Source organism: Podarcis muralis, chromosome 5 (genome assembly GCF_964188315.1).
Source record: "Podarcis muralis chromosome 5, rPodMur119.hap1.1, whole genome shotgun sequence".
Classification (NCBI taxonomy): Eukaryota; Metazoa; Chordata; class Lepidosauria; order Squamata; family Lacertidae; genus Podarcis; species Podarcis muralis.
The window spans coordinates 52,678,019-52,694,814 of NC_135659.1; the positions used below are offsets into that span (position 1 = coordinate 52,678,019).

The 16,796-nt window shown below is 43.2% G+C and overlaps 1 protein-coding gene and 1 long non-coding RNA gene across 15 annotated transcripts in view; one reads left to right on the forward strand and one right to left on the reverse strand.

The window, feature by feature from the left end:
* PTPRF (protein tyrosine phosphatase receptor type F) overlaps positions 1 to 1,043 on the reverse strand; it is a 467,761-nt gene extending 466,718 nt beyond the window's left edge. For 4 of the 13 annotated variants that reach the window (XM_077928826.1, XM_077928825.1, XM_077928821.1 and 1 more), the window contains exon 1: positions 162 to 386. The gene's annotated coding sequence lies outside the window, so the exon portion shown is untranslated. Of the gene's footprint in view, positions 1 to 161; positions 389 to 850 lie in introns of those variants that run through there. The other 9 variants (XM_077928822.1, XM_077928823.1, XM_077928828.1 and 6 more) reach the window with 6 other exon arrangements.
* A 511-nt stretch (positions 1,044 to 1,554) lies between these two features.
* Positions 1,555 to 12,314, forward strand: LOC114599137 (uncharacterized). 2 transcript variants are annotated; one of them, XR_013392944.1, is made up of 3 exons: positions 1,555 to 1,675; positions 9,183 to 9,277; positions 10,963 to 12,314. It is a non-coding gene; the product is annotated as an uncharacterized LOC114599137 (long non-coding RNA). The 2 variants fall into 2 exon arrangements; XR_003707258.2 differs by having other exon boundaries at positions 1,573 to 1,687.
* Positions 12,315 to 16,796: the final 4,482 nt, after the last annotated feature.

Sequence of the window (16,796 nt, forward strand, 5' to 3'; positions counted from 1 at the left end):
CGCATTCAGAGCAACTCACCTCGAAGGAAGCTTTAGGGCTCGGTGGGCAACGGGGGGAGCGGTAAGGTATTTTTATTTCAGCAAAGGCAAGTCTTCCCCCGCGCTACTCAACAGGCGGCGGGTGACCGGCAAGACCGTGAGACGCCGAAGAAACTACTCACCACACGCGCCCGGGGCGCCGCCACCCGCATGCTGCCTCGCTCCGACCCGCCAACTAGCCGCTGGCGCCGGGCTTCGCCACCGTCTCCCTCTCTCTCTTTCTTTCTCCGTGAACACACGCGCGCGCGCGCGCTCACACACACACACCGGCAGCTCCCGGAGCCCCTCCGCTTCCTTCCCTCGCACGAGCTCCCGCCCAGTCCGCGCGCGCCCGCCTGAAGAGCCGCCAGCACAGCCAACCCGCCACAGCAGGCCCGCGCCGCGCGTGCCCAGAGCCAGCTAACCAACCAACCAACCAGCCCGCCCGCAGAGCCCAGGAGTGCCTCGCGCCCGCCCGCCCGCCGACCCCTCCTCCTCCTCTCGCGCGCCCCTGACACCCCCCACCTACCCCCCTATTGGGCTGCTGCGCCTCTTTCTCTTCGCGCGCCCCCACCCCGCCGCCGCCTCACCGTCACTCCGCGTTCCTCGCAGCTCTCCTCGCGCAACCGACTACGACCACTCGGTTCACCTCGACCTCCTCCTCTCCCCCCCCCACCTCCCATTCACACGCAAACACATTTTGCACGCAGCCTTTCTCCAGCTAACGCCGAGTTAATGTGCAAAGAGAGTTGATGTGCCCCGACACTCTTCTTCACTATGCGCCCCCCTCCCACCCGCGTCAAAATTCTCCAGGTTCCTCACAGAAACTCACCACTCATGGGGTCGTGCCCCTAGAATTCCTCGCTCGCCCGACTATCCTGTGCTTTTCTTGCGAGGAAGACCCGCGGGGTTGACTTCCGAGGAAACCTGCTTGGAATAGAATCCGGCTCCCCCGGTGTAGAGATTATGCACGCACACTCCAGGAGACACTTCGCGCCGTCTCTCTCTCCTTCACCATTTGTCGGCTTCCTCTCTCGAAAGCCGCTTCACCCTCTGCCACAGAATCTTCCACAGAATCGACACCATTAAAGCTCCGCAGCAGCTACTTCCCGCCTCCAGAAGATCCCGGTTTCAGCTGTGTATCCCCCACCACCACCTCACCCGTCTTTCAGATAATTCTTCCTGTTGCAACCCTCTGCTCAGCTCCCGCGCTTTCCGCCTATTTTATTTCGTGCGGACCCTGATGTCCTCCCGCCCCTCACCCGAAGAGATTGGGAGGGGGTTGTTTACACCGTGAGGGTCAGGTATCGCGCACAACTGCCCCGGGATTGTTGAGCGAGGCAAACTCTCCTGTACATTTGCAAAAGTGCTGTCGTCGTCAAATGATCTCCGCCTCCCTCTCCCCACCCGCCTCCTATATTGAGTCATGTCATCTTAGTCAGAATAGGTGTGAACTGCTCTGGGGCCCCAGGGCTAAAGGTTAGCAAATCTGAAAGAGGCCGGACTCAGACACACCCGACACCACCTTTTTCTTGAGCTTGGACTAAGCAACTCCACCTCCTTATTCGCGAGACCGGCTGGAGGCGGAGCTGCTTCCCCACTGGTCGTTGCCTGAACTCTCCAGCCCCGCCTGCACAACCCTCTCCAGCAGAGACAGGTAAGGAAGTAGGTAAGTCGGCAACCCTCTTCGCCAAGGTTCCTGGGGAAGGGGAAAGTTTCCCTGAAAATGTTCTTTACCATATCGTACTAGCTTCTCAGTGTACTGTCTATTCTCTTCTCCGCCCCCCCCCTCCCCACCGCCACCATATTGGGCTGTGCAAATAAATAATTAAAACATCCATCATTAATGAAAATTGCACTGTTGTGCATTTTTAACCAGTCTTTTTTTAAAAAAATAAATAAATCTAAGCCTCTCAACTTGTGTTATACACTTCCATGCTTGTTGGGGCATGTCTAGCCTTGAGGCCAAAAGATATTGGCAGGCATACACTTGGAGAGCCACATCTTAAACTGCCTTTGAAATGAAAGAGCTGGAGACGACAAGAAAAAAGAGAGGGATGGAGACAAGTAAGAAGAAGCAGAATTTGAGCAGCAGCAGCTTATAATAATTATAATTATAATAATTTATTATTTATACCCCGCCCGTCTGGCTGAGTTTCCCCAGCTTGAAAGCAAAATAAAACATGGACCAACCAATCCTATGGGTCCACTTATGCTGCCACAATCTCAGTGTGATTTAGCTGGTATCCTATATACACCCAGTAAAAAAATCATCGAACAGTTCTTCTTTGGCAATCACTCGGAGCTGAGTAAGATTGTCTTCCATGAACATAGTCTTAACAGTGAGTCTGTAAGGTTCTTCTTTGGCAATCACTCGGAGCTGAGTAAGATTGTCTTCCATGAACATAGTCTTAACAGTGAGTCTGTAAGGGACTGTAGAGGCCAGTTCTGGATTCCACAGTGGGGACATAGGTTTCCAGGCAGGAGTTGATCAAGGTGAGGGTTTGCCAAGCCAAACGTGCCTTCCTCTTAATACGTTTCTCCCTTTCGTCCTGAGTTTGAGCGTCTTCAAAGCCCATGACACCTTTGGTAAAGGATGTTCTCCAACTGGAGTGCTCACAGGCCAGTGTTTCCCAATTGTCAGTGTTTATACTACTTTTTTATAGATTTGCCTTGAGAGAGTCTTTAAACCTCTTTTGTTGACCCACCAGCATTACACTTTCCATTTTAAAGTTCGGAATAGAGTTGTTGCTTTCAAAGACGATAATCGGGCATCCGCGTAACATGACCAGTCCAACAAAGTTGATGTTGAAGAATCATTGATTTGACACTGGTGATCTTTGCTTCTTCCAGTACAATGGCATTATATATCACTTGTCTTCCCAAGTGATATGTAAAAATTTTCAGAGACACTGTTGATGGAATCTTTCAAGGAGTTGGAGATGGCGTTTATAAGTGGCCCATGTTTCACAAGCATACAATATGGTTGGTAGTACAATAGCATTTTGGTATTAAACAAGCAATTTAGTTTCCCTGCCATTGTCTTGGTCCTCAAATACTCTGCATTTCAATTGAGAGAAAGCTGCATTCGCAGAGCTCAGGCAGTGCTGAATTTCAGCATCAGTGTCGGCCATTGTGGAAAGATAGCTGCCCAGGTAGGAGAAGTGATCAACATTTTCTAATGTTACACCATTAAATTGGATTTGTGGCACTGCAGAGGGGTTGTTTTGTGCTTGTTGATGCAACACTTTGGTTTTTTGGATGTTGAGCAATAGGCCAAGCTTTTGGTAAGCTTCTGTGAAGCTATTTAGGATGGTTTGGAGGTCATCCTCTTGAGTGTGCACACACTATGTTGTCATCAGCATGCTGAAGCTCTATGACAGAAGTTATGGTAACCTTACTCTTTGCTTTCAGTCTACTCAAGTTAAAGAGCTTTCCATCTGTTTGATATATGATTTCTACCCTAGTGGGGAATTTCCCTTCAACAGTGCAACTATGCCAGCTACGCCCCCAAACATCAATAGCAGCGTCATTACTAATTCCCACTAATTGCTGGGTGAACACAGCAAAATGCTCCTGCCCAGCAGGACAGCAGAGATACATGCAGCCAATACATGCAACAGGGTACATCTTTTCACAGTGTACTACCATAAGCACCATAAACATTACTTTCAAATGTGGCACACCCAGTAAAGGCACAAATACCCAGGTCCTAGGCTGTTCATCAATTCAAGTCCCAACAGGGGTAAAGGCATGTGCTTAGATTACATGCAGGGAACACAAACAAGCAATGGGAAAGCTGTAGGAAGCAACCCAGACAACACACACACACACATACCCAATGCACCAATCAGAGTCCCAACTGGGAAATGGCACACTTATCAATGAATGGATCCTTTTACAAGTGCGGATGAGAGAGCAAGAAAGATAACAGAAGTGAAGCCAAAGGGGCAAGCCCCAGGAAAAGCAAATAGTGTAGAGTGTTTGGCCAGCCTTGGCTTCAATGGGAATGGGGTGCCTGGGATGGGTGGTGAGCAGCCCTCCATGCCTACTACATTTATGGTGTGAGCTTCATTAACTACAAACACCAAAATTTAGGATTCCCACAAAACCTTCTGTAGGGTTTTGTAGTCATTTTGTAGAGTTTTGTAGGCAAACTCCATGTTATGTAGGACCCCTCAAACTGAGCAATTGATACGTCAAACCAGGGTTTGTAGTTAATGAAGCTCACACTCTCTCAAGCAACACCATCAACATGACCCTGTACTATGTTCTCTCCACCATACCCTCTCCCCTCGATCCTCTCATTGGCAGTGAGGACAGAGAAAAGATGGAGGCCAGCCTGAACTATACTGAGCACTGCTTCAGCAGGTTTGTAGTTAATGAAGCTTGTGGTGTGAACTCTGTCATCCTGCCTGTGGAGCTTTAGGGCCAGCAGGGAGTTTCATCTCAGCACAGCATCAGTACTTGTGTCCCCCTCTGTAACAGTGCTTGCCAAACGTTTTCCCCCATGGACCACTTGGAACATTGCTGAATGTCTCGGCAGACCACTGAATTGTTTTTTCTGCCTGCTGTAGCAATTGTAATGTGCTGTGCTAGATGCTGTATGATTTTTAATTGTATTTTATTGCATCTTTTATTTCTTACATATCATATTTTATTACGTTACATACTGTAATACAATAAAATACAATATAAGTAACAAGAGAGGCAATTAAAATACAATTTAAAATCAATATGAATACTTAATACAATGCATGTGCATACTGTGGATCACCTGAACTGAGCTTGTGAACCATTGATGGTCAGTTTGGGAATCCCTGTTCTATGGGATACATTGATGCTGAGGGGAGGAAGTATTGCTTCAGCAATGGAGTTTGGCCAAGACATTGTTGACACATATGGCAAGGGAAGTGGGACAGACACCTGCAGCATTTCTGCTTTGGATTTCCCCCATACCTGTGTGAGATGCTCTGTTCTTAGGTTTATTTCCCAGGTTGGCAGCATGGCGGGTTGTGCTCTCTTTTGAGGTTCTGTTTTATTACAAAACCTCCTCTGAAGTTATTAGAGGGCTGGGGTGCGAGTGGAATCAGGAATTGTGGGATGCAAAGGATTCAGCATATGTCTGCTTCTCCCTTTCATTATCCATTCATGTTCCTATGTCCATTTTGTCCCTCCACTGGTGAAGTGCTAGTATTTTCACAACATTAAATGGGCATATCTCCAGTGGGAGAGGTATATCCAGAGATATGCCATTTTGGTTAGAGTTGTCACACATCCTGGACATTACTGTGATTTCAAAGGTGGAATTGACATCCAGGGGGGATTTCTGAAAGGCGGTGTAAAAAAAAAAGCTCAACAACTTTGGGGTGTCCTGGTTTTTACTTTCTGAAGTATGGCAACCCTAGTTAGTGCAGTTTCTGCCACATCCTAAAGCTCCCCTAGCCACTGGATCTGCAGTATAGTATTGCACTCTGAGGCTGCAGTCCTAAACATGTTGGGAATAAGTATCACTGAACTCAGCAGAACTTTCCTCAAATTACCGGTAGATGTGTATTGGATTGTGTGGTAATGTTCCATTCGCTCATTAAACCTCTGTGATCTCTACCATGATTATTTCATAGAATCATACAATCATTGTGTTGGAAGGGAATCCACAGGTCATCTAGTTCAACCCTCTGGAATGCAGGAATCTCAGCACACAGAACCTCCCCCATTCAATTTGAAACTATACATCACCCTGCTTAGCTTTGCAATATGCTAGCAGTTTAGGAACCTTAATTTATCTCTTTCCTAGTTTACCTAAATCAAGCCCTGAGGGTCATCATGGGGCAACCTTGCTAAGTAGGTTGGAATCTAACCAGTGCATTTGTGGTACACCATAGGAATCATATTTACACTACCTTGAGTTCTGTGATGGTAGAGAAGTGGTATGTGAATAGAACAAATGGTCTTATATCAGCCCCATTGCAAAACTCAACCCTTTCATCATAAATTACATCTGGAATGTTTGTGTTGTTCAGAAATGTTTGGTTATGTGTCTGTTGATTTTAATGGCTATTTTTAAACATCTGTTTATTTATAAACATTTTATTGTTTGTCGGGTTTGATTTACATGTTGGGGGAGGGAAGTAAATTACTGTTTTTCTTTGCATTCTCTTTACATATTAATTATATTTGTCTTTCCTCAGCAGTCTTTATTATTAAAGACTGGAGACCTCTGTTTCTTACATAGGAACACAGGAAGCTGCATTGTACCAAGTCAGACTGTTGATCAATCTAGCTCACTGACTGTCAGTGGCTCTCCATGGTTAAGGGCAGGGGACTTTCCCAGCCCTACTGGGGATTGAACTTTAGACCATTTGCATGCGAAGCACATGCTCCTACACTGATTTTACAGCCATTTCCCCAATCCTTCTTGACTCCCCTTCTGTAGAATTTGTTCCATACCCAACATTTAAATAATGCCTTTGTGACATGTGTTTTCCAGTTCTTCTAAGGGATGACCTGAACAGCACCAAGTAGTCAATGTTTTGCATGCACCATCAATTTCCGCAATGTAATTGTGATTTTCTTTTTATTAGCATAGTCTGCAGATAGTTTCAAGTAGGGTGGGAGCTAGCCCTTTGAAGCCCTAGATACACAAAATGAGTAACTCATCTTCCAGTATCAGTGGCAGCAAAGAACCAGGTCCTTATCAATGTTTTTTAGCCCCCTCCCAGAAACCAAAGACTCCAGATAACAAGACTTAGGTGGCTTGGAAGGGAAGTGGCTGTGTCTGGATGTCAAGGACTGTGTGTTCTATGGTGAAGTGAATAGTGGGGAACAAGGAGGAAAGAATGTTGGATGCACTAGTCACTGAATAACCATCTTAACATGAAACATATACTGTACAAGGTCACAGCACCATTCCCAAAAAATCATGTTTTGGGGTCCATGTGGGGTCCATGTTGTTGCTGGGCTCAGTTATTGGGGTAGTACTGGTGGCTCCTGTGCCAATGCTGGGAAAGTGACTTTCAGCAGGTAGTGTTTGACAGCAGGAATATCTCCTTCACAATGTCAGGTATAGACAATCAGCCTGGCCACACAACCAAGTATTAATTCAACCTCGTATTTCTAAATCTTGAATTTCAAAAATGTCTAATTTTCACTATAACTTAAAGCATTTACAGGGCAGCTAGGTTACACTGATGATCCATAATGTTTGCCAGTGGTAAGCATGTAAAGTGTGAAGGGGTGTGTGTAAACAGATATAGGAATGTAGTAAAGTACTTTATATCAAACTGGTCCATCTAGTTCCCTGTTGTCCACACCAGCCTTTCCTAACCTGGTCCCTCCAGATGTTTTGGACTGTAACTCAAATCAGCCCAAGCTGGTACTCCTGTCTTGGCTGGGTCTGATATGAATTGTAGTCCAAAACATTTGGAAGGCACCAGGTTGGGGGAGGTTTGTCTACACTAACTAGCAGAAACTGTCCGAGATTTCAGGCAGGGGCATGTTAGAAAAATGTGGCTTCAAAACACATTCAAAGCATGTTTTTCCTGCAGAGAATTCTGGGTACTGGGTTGCTGGGAACTTTCAATTTCTAAGGAATGAACTCTAGTGCCCAGAATTCTTGAAGGGTATGCTTTAAAGATGGACTTTAAAGGTATAGTGTGTATGCAGTCTATATGTCAACCATGGCAGACACTGGTTGAACAGGAGCCTACATGCTGTGAAAAGTGGCTTTGAGGAACATATGCTTATTTTTTATACCAATTATACCTACTCTGTGTTTTATAGTTTTTAACCAACTGCTGGTCCTTCTCTGTCACATTTTATATTTTTGAAGCCTTCAGTAAGAGATCTTGCAAAAGTACTTTGAAAACCCAAGTATACTGTATCAACTGGATCACCTTTATCCACAAATAAACTAATTTAATTCGTTCACAAGCAGCGGTTATTGTGACACTTTAGCCATCACATCCGAAATATCCCAACACTATTTGTGAAGTGAGATTTCCATTACCCTTTGTTCGGACAACACTTTTCAGCAATCTTTGTTTTAGCTACAACATGAGCATCAGGGCACAAGGCCTTATCATCTAAAAGCAGCTTCTCATACTGTTACTTTCCTGTGAGGAAGGGCTGGGAAGGATTCCCTGTCTGAAAAGCTGGAGAGCTGCTGCCAGTCAGTGTAGACAATACTGAGCTAGATGGAGAGAGCACTGTAGCATAGATGGTACTGAGCATTAGAAGTCAGGTCCCTGTGTTCCCATATGGAAATACTCTCTCCCTCTCTCTCACTAAACACAGAAGTATATTGGAATGCATTGAAGTACTATTTAACTGTTTTTCAGGCCAGAAGTGCAGTAGTGGGAATACTGTTGCATGCAAGAGCATGATCAATGTATTTGTGGTGCACACAAACACAACACTCAGCCAGTGGCGTAGCGTGGGGGGTGCAGGGGGGGCCGGCCGCACCGGGCGCAACATCTGGGGGTTAGGGTTAGGGGGCGCAAATCCACGGGTTAGGGGTGCAAATTACTTGCCTTGCCCCGGGTGCTGACAACCCACGCTACGCCACTGCACTCAGCAACACCCTTTGCAGCACTTTATACCAGCAGAGGACAATGACTTGCTCATGGGACGGGGGGACAACACTAGTGTAGCAATACTCTTGTACCGACAAGAGACTAGTGCAGCCTTATGCCCACAGAGCAATGCTTACGAAAGGAGGAAAAGTGGATGAAGCAAAAGAGTGGAATCCTATGCTCACCCAGGGTGTGTTCCTGCCCTCAGGCTACCTGATGCACCTTTTTGTGATGGCATAATGCTATGCCTTAAAAAGAGGTGACAGGTACTCTGGTGAAAGGGCACTTGCACTAACAACAGTGAGTCAAGATTTACAGCAAAGTGAAAAGAACATATTACAGTGGTACCTCTAGTTACGAACTTATTTCGTTCCAGAGGTCCATTCTTAACCTGAAACTGTTCTTAACTAGAGGCATGCTTTCGCTAATGGGGCCTCTTGCTGCTGTTGGGCCACTGGCACACGATTTCCGTTCTCATCCTGGGGCAAAGTTCTCAACTTGAGGTAACTCTTCCAGGTTAGTGGAGTTTGTAACCTGAGGCGTTTGGAACTCGAGGTACCACTGTACTAACCTCTGTCTTCTCCTTTTCAGAACCTGTACATCTCCGGAATCCAAATGCAAAAACCTGCCAGGAACCCTAGTGCACAGCTGCAACTGGGACAGCAAGAACAAGGCACCCCATGCAGGTAAACCAGGGTTGAGAATGTGTGACACTCCAGAAAATGCGAGAGAACTCTACCCATAATCCATTGCACATTGGCTAGGGCAGATAGGACTTGGATTCCAGCAACATCTGGAGAGCCACAGGTTCCTCACCACTGCTGTTGCAGGACGTTAATCCATATATCCTATTCCTTCTGCAGTACTATTTACCACTTGACTCCCATGTAGATCCTAGTGTTTATTTTATTCCTCTGAGCTTCCTATTGTTTCTGTTCTTTCTTGTCTCTTCCTTGCAAAAAGCTTGTCCCCACCCCCCATACAGGGACACCAATAGATCTGTATTGTGTAGAGTGTTTCAAGAGAATTTAAACTGTCATGGAGCATTATATCCACAGTGACAATCAAATAATTATCCTAGAAAACCAGTGCTTTCTACATGCAAGATTCTTACCCACTGGGCTATACAGTTGTGATTAGAATGGCAATCCTGTCTGGCCTGTTTGCAGGCTGTGTGTGTTTGTGCTGCCAGGAGATTCAAACCCCTTTCCACAGCTCTGGTGTTTGGGACGATAAGTGTCATATTTGCCAGCTCGTTGCACCATGGTGGCCTCTGCTGGAAAAGGCACTGTGGTGTATGTCTGCCCTGTTGTGAATTGTGTGTGGGGTGTGTGAATGCCAGGTTCGATGGTATCCTTGCCCGTCGCTCTCCACTGATTGGTGCCTTCCCTACATTGCCAATATGGGCCAGTGGCAGCAAGCAACCTTATGATTCACGAGATACAGCAAACTACCAAGAGTGCTGTGTGGATGTCTTTTGGTGTTTTTATATTGGCACATATTTCTGCTGCTATTGTGCCTCTGACATCGTTGCTAGGTATGCACAGGATGGTTACTAGGTTACATTGGCAGTAGCCCTGAAGTAGTAGCCACCAGAGTAGCAGGACCATACAGTGATCCTCCCTTGTAAAATATATATTTTCCTATGCAGAGATTACCGGTATCTTCATGTAGAAAAATAATAGTGTGTGAAGTGGCCCTTAGCTAACAGCTGTTGGTATTCCTATTCTCCATTAATGAGTATAGTCCCTACATTTGCAAAGGTAGTTGGTCACAGCAGCAAATGGAAAATGAGATTGTGCCATCTGGGTACTGTCTACTCGTTAGAAGTGTAGAGGGGAAAAAGCTGAGAATGTGGTGTTTTAATGGTGATGGAAGCATTACATCTTAATGTCACACACATAATTAATAAGATTAAAAGAGGTAAGTATTCTAATGAAATTGCCCTCTTTAGTTTGGGACAAGCAGGATGAGAAACTCGTTAAAGAAGCTGAACTAAGGTAAAACAAAGATGTCACAAGCAGCTTCACTTGGGATAGGTAGCGATGTAATCGGGCCAATGAGAAAAAGGAGCAAAGCCACAGAAACCTGTGACTCCAGAGAAGTAAATAAGCTGCATGTAATGGGGAGTGCTTCATTTAGCCCCAGCATCCTTAGTAGGTGAGAAGGCCCATAAGTAGCTGTGCCAACACTCTCGCACCCATTACCCTGATGTGACTGCTTCTGGTGGCCAACAAAACTTGCCTACCCATGTGAATTCAGTAAAGCTCAGATGAGCATTGACATCCACATCCACAAATGCATCTGCATCAACAACACATTAGGCTATATTTTCCTGGGACTGAGATGCTTGTCTTCTGCCCTGATCAAGTCCTATAGGGAAACTGATCTGGAAAGCAGCCCCTCCATTCAGAGCCTTCAATCAATTTATAATATGAGAAACGGAAGCTCACATCTCCCTGAAGTCTCATCCTCTGTGGAAGCCCGTGGACAGACAGGTAGTGCTTGAAAATCCTGGTGCTTGCTGCATGGAAAGAAACTCAATCAATTAAATTTATAATGGTAATAACTGAGTTTGTAGTCATGGCCAATGTCCTCTGAATGCAACTATCAGTCTCTGCTAAAGATCTTACCATATAAATAAAAGGCAACAGGCAGATATGACAGACAAATTGGAGCACAAGAAAACAATGTTTTAATACTAATGGGCTAACAGCAGGCTGGCTCAGCATATCAGCTCCCTGACTATGGTCAGATTTTTAAAGCAATTCTGTTGGTGCTCTGTATGAGATAAGAAGGGGAAAGGAAATGCTTTTATGTTAATTAATGCCAGTGCCTACTTTAATTTGGCTTTTGGAAAGTAGCACTCTTTATCATGTATACCCTATTTACTCTGTCATAGATCCATAGCATGGAGCTACCACAATTTTAATCCAAATAAACGAACAGCAAAAGGGTTTTTGTGCACATTCAGTTCCTAAATATTAATAGCTTAACCATTTGAAAATTGAATAATAGAAGTAGATGGCTTTGAGGAAGAGGGAATAGTGTGGGAGCTGTTGGTTTGGCCCTGTCTCAGGTCAGCAGTAACCAAAAGCTATTGCTCTCTGATGAGTAGGTTACACATTTATAATAAATGAGGCAGTGAGTTCATCCAAATTCTTAATGAGGAAATATTCACATACTGCACTCTGGGAACAACTCTGGGCATTTCATATGGAAGATAGATGACAGCAGGGTCCAATGAGACTGATGTCCACATATTCTGAACTCCTCTTTGATTAGATTGAACTTCATTGCTTGAGTATTACAGAAATCATGTCAATGTATGTACCAGTTTCAGAGTGCATAGCTTTCCTATCTGTCCCTAGAATTTTACAGACATTCCCTTACTTATTGATGCCATTTGCAGTTTTACTTTCTCCTGTGTTCTTTTTACTTGTGCAAATGAAGCATTCTCTTTGCCACTTCACAAGTGCTGGTGATTTTCATGCACCCTGTGTGTCATTATGCCTTTCAGGTAGTTATCATTCTTATTTTTTAAAAAAAATAGTTTTCATTTATATACATTACAACAATTATTTAACCATAATTTTAACATTTTCAACTTCGACTTTCTTTCTGCAGCTCCTTACATTTATTTTTGTCCTTTCCTGCATACTCCAAATTGCCTTAACTTATTCTTTTATTCATCTTTTCACACACACACACACACACACAGACACACACACACACACAGAGCAGGTTTTTACAATAATCCTGCCAATGTCTTGATCTGTTTACAGTTAGTTTGTAAATGCTCAATAAACCATTTCCATTCCTTTCTAAAAAGTTTGTTGTCTTGATTTCTTATTCTTCCAGTACGTTTTGCCATTTCTACATACTCCATTAGTTTCTGCTTCCATTCTTCTTTCATCGGGATCTCTTCAGCCTTCCACTTTTGGGCAAATAACATTCTTGCAGCTGTATACATAAATAAATTTCTATATTGTTCAGATAGTTCTAATCCCATAATTCCCAAGAGGAAAGCTTCTGGGTTTTTTTAAACGAATGTTATCTTATACATGTTTTTCAATTCATTATATATCAAATCCCCAGTAAGCTTTAACCTTATTACAAGACCACCACATATGAAAAAGTGCCTTCTTTCTCCCTACATTTCAAGTTTCCCATCCAAGTTATTGTTTTCAGCAATGTTTCTTATGTATGGAGATGAGATTGCTTGGTTTTGTTTCCCATCTTTTGCTACATTTGTCAAAAGAAATCTTCATGAAGAAGAAGTGATTAACAGCGGACCAGGAGAGAGAGAGAGAAAGAGAGAGAGAGAGAGAGAGAGCGCATGGTTGAGTTTTTCGTCTTGCAGGCTGACACCACAGCAGAAGTGACATTGCTATTTGAATCTGTGATTTCACAGTGTTTGTGTATAAGACACATGGTGCACATGAGTAAGCCTGATTAGTAAGGTGAGAATTGTAGTTTTAAGGTGTAAAAAAGAGAAAATACCTGGCAGCTAATAATCTAGAATACAGAGGGGGGGAAATATTCCAACAGCCTGTATTAACAGAAGCAGGGCAACAGTGGCAGGTTAGCAAGAGAGAACAGTAACCACAGCAGCACTCTGAGCAGTTCAATCATGGCTGTCAAAAATCAAGGTGTGTTCATGATGTCGCCCTTGTGATACATCACCTCCCTCAGCATTCTCACTGTGTAAAGATGCCTCCACCTCAGCAATCCCTTGACTTGTACAGTCTTAAGAAATGAACTATGTACAAGTCAGAAGTTTACGAAGAGGCCTACAAAGTAAAAGAGACTTCTTCCCACCCACCCCAGGAAACTTTTCCAGAGTGGACTTGGAGCCCCATCAATATATATTTATGCATGAGAAAGTGAGATGCTTTTCATACACCAGAAACTCTTGTTCTTTTTAACCTATAAAACTGTGGCTTCTCAAAAGATTACTTTCTGAATACTTTGTTATATATTTGGAACTATAGGGTCATCTGTGATGTATAGAGCTGAACATATGGCAATTGTTTTAATATATCTGAAACAAAAAAATACTGAGTTGGGCAGAAACCCCAAGACCAGGAGTGGGGAACTTACATATTATGCCATATGCTTTCATGGACTAGACTCAGTTTCATACAGTAAAGCAGACTCTACTCTAGGAAAGCTTTATACTATAATAAATTTATTCATCTTAAATGCGCCACTAGACTCCCTGTTGTTTTCACTGCAACAGGCCGATGTGGTTATCTCTTAGGAAACTACATACTATTTATTTATTTCATTTCAGTTGTGAATCGCTTCCCATAAAACATCTTGAATCAATTTAACAATGAAAACATCACAAATAAAATAAAATCAAAATCAAATTTAAAAACAATTTCTAATCCAATGCAAATAGACTGAGATGAAAACATCCGCTTAAAATATGTGTTGGAAAACTAAGGTTTTCAATAGGTGCTGAAAAGATACTAGAGACAGTACCTGTCTGATATGTAACAGGATGCAGTTCCAAAGGTTAGGTACTGCCACACTAAAAGCATAATGTCAACATCCTATGGAACAGACCTCCTGATGAGGAAGCGTCTGCAGAAGCGGCGTGATAAGTTGCATATATAGGAATTGAGATGATATTTTAGGTATATTGGTCCCAAGCTGTATAGTTACCAGCACCTTAAACTTAGCCCACTAGCTATTTGGCAGCCAGTGCAGTTCTTTTAGCAGTAGTGTAATATGATTGTGATATTCTGCCCCAGTGAGCAGTCAAGCTGCCACATTTTGTACCAGCTGCAGCTTTTGAGTCAAGCTTAGGGGCAACCCAACAGAGCACATTGCAGTATTTCATCCTAGCACATGGATGACAGCGATCAGGCTATCCTGGTCCACAAACAGCCATAGCTGCCTTACCAGCCAAAGTGAGTAAAATGTGCTCCTAGCCAGTGAGGTCACCTGTGCCTCTAGGGGTTGAAACAGATCCAGGAGCACCTCCAGATTATAAATCTGCTCCTGCAGGGTGAGTATGATGCATGCAATGGACCAATTATCCAGACTCAGAAACCACTCACCTACAACACTTGTATCTTGCCAGGATTCAGACTGTTTGGTTCAGCCTACCACCAAGTCCATACTCCAGTCTAGGGCTTGTTAAGCCTCTCCTGATTCAGATGTTTTGGAGAAACATCTGGGCACCATCAGTGTACTGATAACACCTCACCTCAGATCTATTAATGACCATTCCTAACAGCTTAATGTTAAATAGCAATTAACTATTTGGCATAGTGGGATAGATGTGAAATGTGTTTTCACAAATATTAGATTATTTGCGCAAAAACATGTTGTTTATATGCATATATTTTAAAACTTTTTATGGCTGCAATTATAAGCCCATTTTATTCACATGTTTTCTTCTACATAAAGCCACAGTTCAAAACTCACCTAAGTTGTAAACTGGGACAAACTCGTATCTGTCAGCCTGCGTCCTCATGTACAATATATTAATACTGATTACCTCCCTTAGTAACTGCATTGTTGTAAGTCATAAAGACAATGGGCTGTCCTCCACTAAGCCATACTCTGAGTAGACCCATTGAAATCAATAGATTGTTAACCATTTATTTTAATAGGATTATAGCCTAAATCACTAAGCATTCTATTATTAACTGTATTTAGGCACTTGGCATGAGACTGAATGCTAAATACTATACATAAGACAAATATTATATGTGCAATGGTATCTAGTCTTCTTTCAAACCATTTTTTCTAGTGAATGTGTTTTTTGTAATAGTTAAAGTCTTTCACCAGCTTTTAGGGTGGTTGATGCAGTTTTCTGGACTGTGTCACAAGTTTCTGATCCAATGTTTGAATTCATTCATGCTGATGCAAGGAAATGTTTCCATCTGTGGCTTCCCTTTGCAGTACATCTTGAGGACCATATGGCTGTGTTTGGCATTTCAGCACCTTTTCAATGTTTTCCTGCAACTTTCCCACCTCCTACTGTAGAAGAGACTTTGGGAAATCTCCTTGCTTCTCCTGGGTATCATTAAAAGGCTTTCTGTTGTTAGTGTTTGATCATTAGATCCTAGAAAAGTGATAGGTTTGCAGAATAAACCCTAAACATTAGAATCCAGGCTATATTAACCAGCAGCAATAATTCATCTGTGGATATTTCTTCCTAGACTTGTCTCTAGAAGAACAATCTGGATTATGATTAAGGTTGTAAAATGGGACTTTGATGCATGAGTTTCATTCCTCTTTGATGAATTATTTGCATAAAGGATTATGGTACATATTTATAAAAAAAATGCTGACAAGACAAAACTGGATGAAGTGCATACAGTTTGAAGGATAGGATTACAATGAGAATAATCACGATAAATTGTAAACTTGAACTGAAAACACAAGAATGTGTTAAAAATGATAATGTTAAACATAACCAAATGCTGAAACGCAAATTGAAGGGATACAGACAGTAGCAAATGAAAAGGATCTGGGACCAAGTTGTAATAAGCATGTGGTTGCAGTATGTCATAGCCACAGGCATAGAAGGTATAGCTTTCTGCTGCAGTAGCTGCTAGTGGTGTAGCAAACAATTGTACCCAAAATATAGGGAGTTGTAGTATTTGCTAGTCATGCCTCAGCTGGAAAACCTAAGCCTACTTTGCGTCCCATACTGGAATGAATATTTTAAAAAATTATTAAAGATGGAATATGTCACTAGCCTTTAAATCAGGCATAGGCAAACTCGGCCCTCCCGATGTGTTGGGACTACAACTCTCATCATCCCTGACCACTGGTCCTGTTAGCTAGGGATGGTGGGAGTTGTAGTCCCAAAACATCTGGAGGGCCGAGTTTGCCTATGCCTGCTTTAAATAATGAAATGACTGCTATAATTATGATATACACCAAGAGGCAGTGGGTTTATTTGTAGAAATGTAAATTTAAGCTAAACATTGGAAATCTTCCTCACAGAGAGAGTAGTTGGGTATTAGCAGGCACTGAGTAAGACTGTTGTAGAGCTTTTGTTGTTGGAAAACTTTAAAAGCAACAACAACCCCCCTGACTCAACATCTTTTGAAGGTAGCTCAGCTATAGGGAATCCTACAAGAAGTTGGAGAAAATAACCCCAGGGGTGGCTTCCAACTGTATGATTCTACAATTACTAGCAGGGCAGTTTACTACTTCCTGACAAGAGTTTGGTCT